The sequence below is a fragment of the Elephantulus edwardii genome, unplaced genomic scaffold, assembly GCF_000299155.1.
Source record: "Elephantulus edwardii isolate Elephantulus edwardi_28Jun2011 unplaced genomic scaffold, EleEdw1.0 scaffold00084, whole genome shotgun sequence".
NCBI classification, from domain to species: Eukaryota; Metazoa; Chordata; class Mammalia; order Macroscelidea; family Macroscelididae; genus Elephantulus; species Elephantulus edwardii.
Window position 1 is genome coordinate 10,871,680 of NW_006399834.1, and position 11,749 is coordinate 10,883,428.

The window sequence follows — 11,749 nt, forward strand, 5'->3', positions numbered from 1 at the left end:
TTTTTATGCACTCACGTATTTGATTTTTAGAAGGTCTCATTCATCTATTCATCCTCTCTTGGTGAATTTTTTACTGTTTCAAAGCCTATTAATACCATAGACTATGGTTTCTAAATTTGTCCCCATTTTTTTTCCTCTCTGATTATCATTACAGTTTTTGGTTTGACCTCTTGGTCCCTGACCCACTTTGAGATGGCTTTTGTGTACAGTGTGAGATGTAAACTTTGTGTTAGTTTTCTCAATGATGTCAATTTAAAGACTAAAGAATGCCTGTTCCAAGTTATGGTCTTTTCAGTTATATTCTATACATCTGTAAGTTGGACAAAAAACAAGGATGACAAAAATGAAAAGATATCTTTGAATTCTGGTGTTGGAGAAAAGTACTGAGTATCCCATAGATTGTCAAAAGAACAAACAGGTGTGTTTTGGAAGAAGTGCAACCAGGGTACTTCTTATAGACAAGGACAGTGAAACTTCATATCACATATTGTGGGAACACTGTCAAGGGGGCCAATACAAGGAAAAAAGACCACAATCTAGGAAAGGTGGAGGGTCAGAGAAAAAGAGCAAAATTCAACAAAATGAATTAACACAGTGACCATAGCAGTGGGCTTGAAGACACTGGAAACGGTGAGGACGGTGCAGAATAGGCAAGGTTCAGGTCTGTTGTTTAAAGGACTGTATGAATTGTAGTAGACTTAATGGCACCTAACAGTGTTTATACAATAAAAATAAATATAAGCTCTGAGGACTATCTGAATGTAATCAGGAGTAAAACATAATCTAAGTATGAAGTAATCTAAACTTGGAAGATTATCACATCTGCTCGGGGAGCGCTGGTGGCCTAAGTGGCAAGAAGCTACACTGCAATCCCAGAGATATGTGGTTCGAATCCACCAGATGCTGTGCCGGAAAAGGAAGGGCAATCTCCTCCTGTACCTGTCGGATCTGATTTGACGGTACACACACAAAAATTTAAAAATAAAATAAAATAAAAAAATCACATCTGCTCATAGAGAAATTTACCTTGGGAATGCAAAGCAAGTTAAAAGAATGCCAGGAAGGGAAGCATGCCTTAGATTATCTGTATCAGTACAAAGTGAAGTAAATAGTACCTTGAAGATGGAGACAAGGATAGTTATCTTTGTTAACATGGTTTGATTTTTTTTTAAAAAAAAACTCCTTATCTCTAACTAAAAAGAAAAAAGTCTTCAATTACTGTCCCAGCTAAAATTGTTTATAACAATATTAGCTAATGGTTCTCAGATATTATTACAGAGAGTGTGGTGCCTTTTCTACATAAATTCTTTTTAATGTTCAGAGAAAAGGCTGATGTAATAGGTCAGACTGTATTAATCTTCTTAAGAGAAAAATACTGGCAGATCAGTGCAAAAATAATTCATTTGTACGGAAAAGTCCAGTAAAACACTGACTTACATTTATTAAGAAGTTGGATATTTGTGATGTACTTAACTTTATAATTAAATATAAAAAGGTCTTACTAAACTATGCTGTAATCAGAACAAATATTTATAAATAAGACATTTTTATTAGCTTCAACATTTTTATTTGCACCCAGTTTGTTGGTTGTTTTTCTTAAACAAAGATTCAAATACAAATTTTTTTAAAAGATGAAATTATCAGGAATGAGCCAAGTGTTTCCACAGGAACTGCTGATCAGATGGAGGCCTCTGCTATAACCACACCCTTGCCTTAGACTCCAAGCAATCCTGGCCACAGTCATAGCTGGAGATGGACAAAATACAGGTTAAAAAGGCAGTGTAACTGCATGGTGCCACTGTTGTAGAATGGGTCTGACATCAGGGTTGGGGTATGACAGAAAAAACTGGATAAATTATACATATTGTATTGAAACAGATGAGGGAAAGAACAGATTAGAGGTGAATATATGATTGAGTATTATGGTTAGCACAGGAATCCAGAATTAAGGTTGCATAGAGAAGTGTACTCAGGGTGGGGGTGGGGGGAAAGGGATGGGGGAACTGTATACTAATGAAGGAATTTTTTTTCCTTTTTCTTTTCAGAGAGGGGAGCAAACTGGTGGGGAGGGGTGGGCAGGGAGAAAAGTGCGGCAATGAATGAATGGAAATCCAAACCCTCTTAAATGTCTATTAAAATTAATAAAAAAGAAAAAATAAATTTTAAAAAAAAGGCAGTATAAGTTCTGTTGGCACACTCACATTCCAGGAAAAAAGCTAATAAAGTGATTTTGAATGAAAATTTCTTTTTAATGATGATATTGGAAAAAATTCCAGAGAAAGGATTGAGGGTCAGACTGTCCTTGCCTCATGTTATTGATCGGAATTGACAGTAATATGTTTACCAAAGATGAGCCCGATTTAACTTCTGAGAAGAGAGAATGTTCCTATAAAGATCTTTGGAACAAGAATAAAATTAAGACAATTTCTCAAGATTATTTCTCTCCAAACTTTAAAATAGGAATATAAGGCCTATGAAGCCAAATTTCACTTCTTGGGTAGTTCTGATTTCTTTTTTTACTGATAAAAGAATGAGGAGGCTTTTACTGTAAATTATAGAAAAACATTTCTGTCTCAGAAAGAAAGGTGTGGTAAATGTAAACCTCTAGGCCAAGGATTTAGCAAATGTCTCTAAAAGGTGTTCTTGAAGGGCTACCTGTGTTGATCATTCCAGAATACATATCCAGCACCTTGTTGAGAATGTCACTGCGGTCACAAAAGGTCTTTCAGGTATTAAAGCTAGATACTAATGGACTAGTGGGGAGAGTCTGAAACTCTTACACCTAAAAACAGAGAGCTCTATTACACTTCTGGTCTTCTCTTTGTCAGCTTTTTAAAGGAAAGTATCCTCCTCTGGCAAGGAAAAAAAAAAAGAGGCAAAGCAAAGACAGAAAGAAAAGCTCTTGAGGATGAAAGAGAAAAAAAGATGGAAAAGAGAAAAGTAACAGGATGCAAAAGGCTAAAATATTGGCCTCTACTAAAGACTTGAACCAGGAAGCAGTCGTCTGAACAGAGCAAGGAAACATTGCATAGTTCAAAACTGGGAAGGGTGTGCATCAAGGATGTGTTCTATTTCCATGTTTTCAATCTATATGCAGAACAATTATCTGGGAGGCTGGACTCTATGAGGAGGAATGTGACATGAGGATTGGAGGTAGACTTTTCAACAATCTGTGTTATGCAGATGACACAACCCTGCTTGCTGAAACTGAAGAGGACCTGAAGTGCTTGCTGCAGAAGGTCAAGGATTTCAGCCTTAAATACTGATTGAAGCTCAACATAAAGAAAACAAAGAGTCTCACTACGGGGCCGATTGGCAGCATCACGATAGATGGTGAATAGACTGAGATTGTTGACAGCTTCAGTTTGTTTGGCTGTACAATCAACACTCTTGGTACCAACAACCAGGAAATTAAAAGATGAATTGCACTGGAAAAGTCTGCTGCCAGAGACCTCTCCAAGGAACTGAGGAGCAATGATGTCAGTCTGGAGACTAAGGTGTGCCTGATACAGGCCATAGTCTTTGCCAATACTTGCTATACTTCAGAAAGCCGGACAATGATTAGGGATGATAGGAGAGTTGATGCCTTTAAACTGTGGTGCTGAAGAAGAGTATTAAATTACCATGGACTGCTAGGAGAACAAACATGTTCGTCCTGGAGAGGGTGAAGCCAGGCTGATCCTTGGAGGCAAAGATTCTGAAAACTTCATCTGATGTACTTTGGACATGGTGCAAGGCAGGACCAGTCCTTGGAGAGGGACATCATGCTTGGGAGGGTGGAGAGACAGTGCAAGAAAGGAAGACCCTCGATGAGATGGAATTATTCGGTCACTGGGGTAATGGGGATAGGCATATCAAAGACAATAAGATTGGCAAGGAATAGTGCATGTTTAGGGCTGTTGTACATAGGGTCGCTATGAGTTGCAAGCGACTCAATGGCACATAACAAAAACAACTAAAGAGCAGAGGGCAGCAGAAGTCAGTGGGGTTCCAGTAAAGACCCTTCCAGCCCCAGAATGTAGATATCCTCTGAGAGAAAGAAGAGAACCACAGAGAGAAAACCCATATTAAAGCAGATTAATCTGACAATGAAATCTTGTTGCTGGTGCCACTGGATAAAATGCCTGCCAAGAGAAAAAAAAAATACAGAGAAGAAAAAAGCTGCCATGGTGAAGAAATCTCCATAAGAGATACCTGTTTTTAACACCCCTTTCTGGGAAGAAGAGAAAGGCTTCATCAACTCCAGAGACCCCTGAACCTGCAGAGTTAGGGACCCCAGGGAATCACCCAGGGAAGAAGCCAAGAGTCAAAGAAGATGCAGAAAAAGAGAGGAATCCCACACAGGGGAAGAAAGACCCAAAGGAGACTCTGAAAAGTCTTAAGTACAAGTTCTTTGTCACTTCCAGTAAATCCACCCAGAAAATGTCCTACACCTAAACAATGGCCCCCAAATCCCTAAATGCCTCAGTTCACCCAAAATCCGTAGCAAATAAGAGGAAGCACCAGAGAGACATAAGAGACTTTGAAAACCAAGACCCACACCAGATCCTGATGAAAACTTTACAATAACAAGGCATGAACGGAAATATTTTTTAAAATTACCGTAGGTAATTCTGATGATACATGATCCTGGGTACAAACTGTGCTGATATAAAATCTATTTTTACATTGCTTTTCTACATATTTGCTAAAAGAACAGGGACAAAATACAGTGCTTCTAACTGGTGAAAAAAAGAAATTTTCTCTCATGTATTTTAAAAATTGTTTCCCTTTTCACACCTTTTTCAGGTACAGTTGTTGTTACTGAATATCATCAACTCAGAATTAACTCATAGCTGACCCTCCTGATGGTTTTCCAAAGCAGTTAATGTACCTACCATCTCCTGTGAAGCAGCTGGTAGATTTGAACCCGATGGCTTTGAGATTGCAGGTTAGCTTCTTAACACTAGGGCACGAGAGCTCCTAGTACATAAATCTACGTTTCCTCTATTTGAAAGATATCATAGATTGCACATTAAAATAAAAGGTGATGATTCTGATTTAATAAAGTAATAAATATATGATGACAAAGCCTCTGTTTAGAAACTAAGGATTTTTAATTTATCTCCAGCTTTTCTAATGTTGCCTATTATATTAAAGTTGTTTTCAAGTTGCTTCCTTCACATTTCACTTTATATATATATATATATATATATATATAAAGCACAGGCATAATGGAATAAAAATCTAGAGTATGTGGGCTACTGATAGGAAATTTTCAGTTTTATGTACTTCTGCATAAATTCAGTTAATAGTTACTGAAAATTATTGAGCATGGACAATATATAATATCTAGTATTTAAAATAGAGCTCTAGTAGCTTAAGGGTAAGGAATTGCACAGTCAATCCAAACGTATGTAGTTCGAGTTCACCAGCAGCTCTGCAGGAGAAAGCTGGAACATCTATTTCCAGGCAATTTACTGCCTCTGAAAACTCACTGGATGGTCAGTTATGGGTCAGTTCTGACTCAAGGGTACACAGCAACAACAACAGTATTTAAAAAATAAATATGATCTGATGGCGTACTGGGTAGATTTGTGCTGCAAACCCAAAGGTAGGCAGTTCAAATCCACCCACTGTTTGGCAGTAGAAAGATGGGCAATCTACTCCCATGCAATTTGCAGCCTTTGAAAAATCTACTGAGGGGGCTCAGCTAGGAGTCGGTTCCAATTTGATGGCACAGAACAATAAAGAAGTTTTGGTGGCATACTGTCTGACATATTGGACTGTAAACTTAAAGGATGACAGTCTGAATCTTCCAGACACTCTGTGGAAGAAAGATGGGCAGGCTCTTCCCATAAAGATTTAATCTTGATGTAAATCAAGGAACCTTGATGGAGGGTTGCTATGAGTTGGCACTTATTCCATGGTAGAGGGTTAGTTTTTAGTATACAGGTATCGTGGGAAAGAACTGAAATTATACCATGCCTGCTCTTTATTGTTTCTATCCAATATTACTTCTACACTTGCAGTTAAAAAATAAAATCACTGATACTGAATCAATTGTCAATTATATGATCCCAGGTAGAAGTGCCCTATGCAAGCCTGTAATTTTTTTTTTCGTTATGCAATTTCTCTCTCCAAGTGTGTGTGTGTGTGTGTGTGTGTGTGTGTGTGTGTGTGTTTAATTTTAATGAACAGTTACAGAGATTTTGGATTTCCATTCATTCATTGTTGCACTTTCTCCCCGCTCATCCCCAAGCCTGTAATTTTTAATGAAGCAGGATGACACATTTTTCTCCTATGGAGGAACTAGGGATTCAAATAACTTAACCTTTAGTTATTTACCTGCACCACCTGGGCTCCAGTGAACACACAAAGGCATAAAAAAGTATTCAAAATTAAAAACACTCAATCTCACCCCAAATATCAGCACCAAAACAATACTGAGAAAGGCAAAGGCTGGAGTAATTAGGATGGTATCAGAAGACAATTACCAGAGCTGGACTTTGACCAATGATGGATTTAGTGAGGAGAGTGAAGGACAATTTAGGTATGGGCAGAATTATCTAAGTAAAATAAAGAGCTATACTGAATAATTTTTGTAGGGAATTAATGAGAGAAAAGGCTAGAAAAACTGAACCAGAGCCAGATTACAAAACCATTCTAGAAGGCTGGGCATCATTGTGCTTAACAGTGGTTCTAGGATTCCAGGGTACTCGCCTAGGGAATATTACTGAATAAATAAGACTTTACTCCCTGATATTCTGAGTCTGTATGTTTGATGGGTCATTGAAAAGTCCCCTTAATATGCTCTTCCACATGATTCTATGCAGGTGGTCTATTGGCACATTTTAAATGTTGGCCTAGGACAAAAGGGAAAGAATTCCAACAGCTATTTCAAATTTTACTCCCAATTCCTTGGTAAACTCTGCAAACAACCTAAGTACCAGTGGTCTTCTCTCAGTCCCAAGTAATCTTATTTTTGTTCATAATTTATCCTTTCTTGATATGTTTTTCTCCCCTCATGATTTTTACTCTGGTCCTCTACAGACCTCACTATAAATTTCATTCATGTGTGTGATGAAAATGAATGCTGTCAATCTCAGCTTAGATACTGCACTGAAGATCGTTTGTAAGTTTCTGAACAATGGAGTATCAGAGAAAATTCTAGTAATACTACTTTGGAGATGATCAGCAAACATTATTACCAATGGAGAGAGAAAAAGGGAGAAAAATTAGAAGACTGATGTTTAAAATCATTACCAGTTTTATGCCAATTTATAAGCACTTGATTGTGCTTATGCAAAACTTATACTTGGACCAGGAGGCAGTCGTCAGAACAGAGCAAGAAACACTGCATGGTTAAAAATTAGGAAGGGTGTATGCCAGGGATGTGTCCTATCTTTTCAATCTGTATGCAGAACAGATTATCTGGGAAGCTGGGCTCTACGAGGAGAAGTGTGGCATCAGGATTGGAGAAAGACTCATCAACAATCTACATTATGCAGATGACACAACCCTGCATGCTGAAACTGAGGAGGACTTGAAATGCTTGCTGCAGAAGGTCAAGGACTGCAGCTTAAATATTGATTGAAGTTCAACATCAAGAAAACAAAGATTCTCACCAATGGGTCAATTGGAAGCATCATAATAGATGGTGAAGAGACTGAGATTGTAAACAGTTTTAATTTCCTTGGCTCTACAATCAACACTCTTGGTACCAGCAGCCAGCAAATTAAAAGGTGTAGTGAATAAGGAAAGTCTCCTGTCAGAGACCTCTCCAAAGTACTGAAGAGCAATGGTGTCACTCTGGAGACTAAGGTGCCCCTGATACAGGCATGGTCTTTGCAATCACTTGCTATGCATCAGAGAGCTAGACAATGACTAGGGATGATAGAAGGTGAACTGATGCGTTTTAGCTGTAGTGCTGGAGAAGAGTATTGATTATCCCATGGATTGCTAAGAGAATGAACAGGTTCATCCTAGAGAGGGTTAAACCAGGCTGCTCCTTGGAGGCAAGGATTCTGAAGCTTTGTCTGACATATTTTGGACATGCTTCAAGGAGGGACCAGTCCTTGGAGAGGAGGTCATGCTTGAGAGGGTGGAGGGACAGTGCAGGAGAGAAGACCCTCAAAGAGATGGAATGATTCAGTCACTGGGGTAATGGGGGTAGGAGTGTCAGACACAATAAGATTGGCACAGGGTAGAGCAGGATTTAGGGTTGTTGTACATAGGACTACTGTGAGTCACAGGGGACTTGATGGCAAATAACAACAACAACAACTCCTAAATAAATTCGTTTCATTTTTATAGTTGGGGTATTTTGTTTTTGGTAAAGAAATTTAGCTAAAACTAATCAGATTCTTTAAAATGCTAATAATAAAAAAAATCTATGGTCCTCAAGTACATTTTGACTCACAGATATGCTACTGGACAGGAAGAACTGTCCTAATCTTTATTCTATGGGATATGCTGACTCATATAGCCTTTGATTACTATGTAATTGCCTACCTTTAGGTTAGCAGGTAAGTGTTAATGACAATACCAACAAGGTTCTTTATGTTAATCCTAGATAATACACAATTTCAGGGATTGTCTTACTTTCCACAGAACTATTCTCATTATATTTTATCTGTGAAGGTTCTTCGAGGGGCCAGAAATGCTATTTTTCTCACCTTTTCTAGCTACCCTGAAATGAAGCCTTCAAGTATAATTCTTCAGAAGCATCTCAGCATGTTTCTGAAGAGAGAAAACTGCCTAAGCTACAACACAGTAATCAAAGGATATGAGTCAGCATTTCACTTAGACACAAAATCAAATTAATTTTAAAAAGGTAAAACACAATCTTTTTGAAATACACATATACCTCCTTGGAAAAGCTTTCAGAAAATTGGAGTTTGCAAGTTTATGAATAGTTTATTATATTTCAACAAGTGTATCATGATTCAATAAAATGAAATTTAAGGACAATGGGCTCATTAGCAAGCCAGTTATTGATTCTTAAGTTTCAAAATAGAACAGTACAGGAGAGCAACACTAATGTAAAGAGATTATAACATAAAAAACTTGTCAATGAAAAAAAAAACACAAACTTGTAAATGGCTACTTAAGATATTTATTCAAATTAATGTCTTCATCTTTTTGGTAACTAGGAATATTGTTATTTAGTGTTTATTTTTAAAATATTTTTATTGATATTTTAATGAAAGTTTATAGAGGACTTGGATTTCCATTCATTCACTGTTACACATTTTCCTCCCTGTCCACCCCGCCCCCCCATTTAGTGTTTATTTTTTTAAATCAGGTTAGAGGCAGGGGAGCTCTGGTGGCCTAGTGGCAAGAAGCTGCACTGCAATCCCAGAGGCACACGGTTCAAATCCACCAGATGCTCTTCTGGGAAAAGGAGGGACAATCTCATCCTGTACCAGTCAGATCCGATTTGACGGTACACACACACACACACACACACACACACACACACACACACCAAAAATAATAATTTAAAAAACTTTGAAAAAAAAATCAGGCTAGAGGCTTTCATAAAGCTCAAAAGTATTATCTTTCAGACATTTATGATTTTTAATTTTCTATTTGCTTTTTTGTTCTTGAAAAGTCTACCTTAAAATTATTTTTTAAAATCATCAAGGAGATATTAAAACAATTATTAAGTTAGTTTTTAAAAAAATATAAAGCTTCCTCTTTTCTTCTTCTTTTATAGTAATATTATAACTCAATAGGAAGAAACTTCCTAGAATGGTTATAAACCAAGTTCTTAAACTACTAACTTTTAAGAACCAAAGACAGACAGAAAGACAGACATGGTGTTGGTAAAAGTGAAAAAAGAGAAAATTTAATTGATCTATATGCTTATGTTGCTTGTTTATTATCTGCTTTGTTGGGTAAAATGTTTGTGAGATATTATACTAAAGCTTCCAAATTAAGACAGACTAGAAAGAAATGGTCATCCTCCCAAAATAATAGGCCTTCAAAAACCCTATGAACACTAAAGCACACTTAGACAATTAGGTGAAGCACTGGAGGCTGAGCTCTCATTTTGGGAAACACAAAAGAAGGAGAAACAACCATTAATTGGAACATGGAATATACAAAGTAGGAATGTAGGCAACCTGGACATGGTTAGAGGGTCAGTGTAAGAGAGAAAGACTCTGGATAAGATAGATAGTGACTGTGGCAATAGGAGCAAGTGTGTCAGAGATGGTGAGGTTGGCTCAGGATAGTGCAAGGTTCAGAGCAATGTGCACAGGATCCCTGAGTCACAGATGACTTGACAACACATAACATACATTAAATAAGGGAACTCTGGTGGCTTACTGGTAAGAAACTGCACTGCAACCTTGAAGGCATGCAGTTTGAATAAACTAGTTTCACTATAAAAAAAAAAGATGGGCAATCTCCTGTGCCAGTTGCTCCACCGGAGAAAGATGGGCAATCTCCTTCCATGCAATTTATTGCCTCTGAAGGCCTACTGGAGAGTCAGTTATGAGTCCGTTCCAACTTGATGGTACATAGCAACATACATTGAATAATACAAGTTTCTTTCATTACAAATATGGAGAACTCATACAGTAAAAAAAAACCACAAAATACCTAATACAGTTATGGTTGCTTTCTGCTGGCATTTACTCAAATTTATTATAAATAGTTTATTTTATTACATGTTGTTGTTGTTTGCCTTCAAAACTCATAGCTGACCCTCAAGCAGGTTTTCAGAGGCTATAAATCACACAGAAGGAGACTGCTCATCATTCTCCCATGGAGCAGCTGGTTGGTTTGAACTTCTGCACTTGGGCAGTGCAAACTTTACCACTAAGCCACCAGAGCTCCCTGTTATAATCTACAGAATGACAGCACCACAAATAATTTTTTGTGATTCACAGACTTATTGCAAAATACTTCAAATGTCTTTGATTTTTAACTATAACCAAGATAATTTCCACAAAGACTATGCATAAAAAGAACAAGAACAGCACAGAGAAAGCTGACTTTGACCGCTACTAACTCAAGGGGGAACTGCCTCCATCAATAACACCCACAAAGCCAAACTAATTTCTATGAGATCAGATATGTCCCTCATGCTTCCACACCTATTTCTACTAATTCTAACACCAATGCTACTGTTTTAGGTGGTCCAAAATCCTTTACAACTGCTACACAGAGTTCACAGAATCATACTCACAAGTATGAGGTGGACTAGGGAAGTTAAACAGGTTAGAATTCAGGTTGACAAAAGGATACAATTTCTTAGTCAGGACAGCTTTTGAAGTGTGCTTGGAGGCCCTTCAGCCTTGTGGCTTTGGGTCAATGTTACAAAGATCACTTAGTCCTGTCAATTATGGCTTCTACCCTCAAGTCCTCCAGCAAGCTTGAAAGAAAGCTCTAGTTCTGGTTCTATACGGCAGCTGTCTCAGGTCAATTCTGTCTCACGTCTGGTTTCTTGTTCTTTGCTGTGGTTCTGAGTGGCATGGGAATCTTGGGCCCTGAAGGATGTGCGTTGCATTCTATGCTGCTTCCTTCTTTTTGAAATTGAGATTTCCACCAAAATTCTGCCACCAAACTTGCTCTATTTAAACCTGGTTTAATGGTAAAATTAGTCAATCTTCTGATGGATAGATTACCATGCCCTATTTGCATGTTTCTACATAGCCATGAGGTGTTAGAGAAGAGTACTGAACATCTTATGGATTGCCAAAAGAATAAATAAATATGTCTTGAAGAAAGTATAGCCAGAGTGCTCCTTGGAGGCAAG

At 37.7% G+C, this 11,749-nt stretch overlaps 1 pseudogene; it reads left to right on the plus strand.

Annotated features, from left to right (window-relative positions):
• The first annotated feature begins 1,752 nt into the window (after window positions 1-1,752).
• On the plus strand, window positions 1,753-2,647 carry LOC102872039 (annotated as a pseudogene).
• The last annotated feature ends 9,102 nt before the right edge of the window (window positions 2,648-11,749 follow it).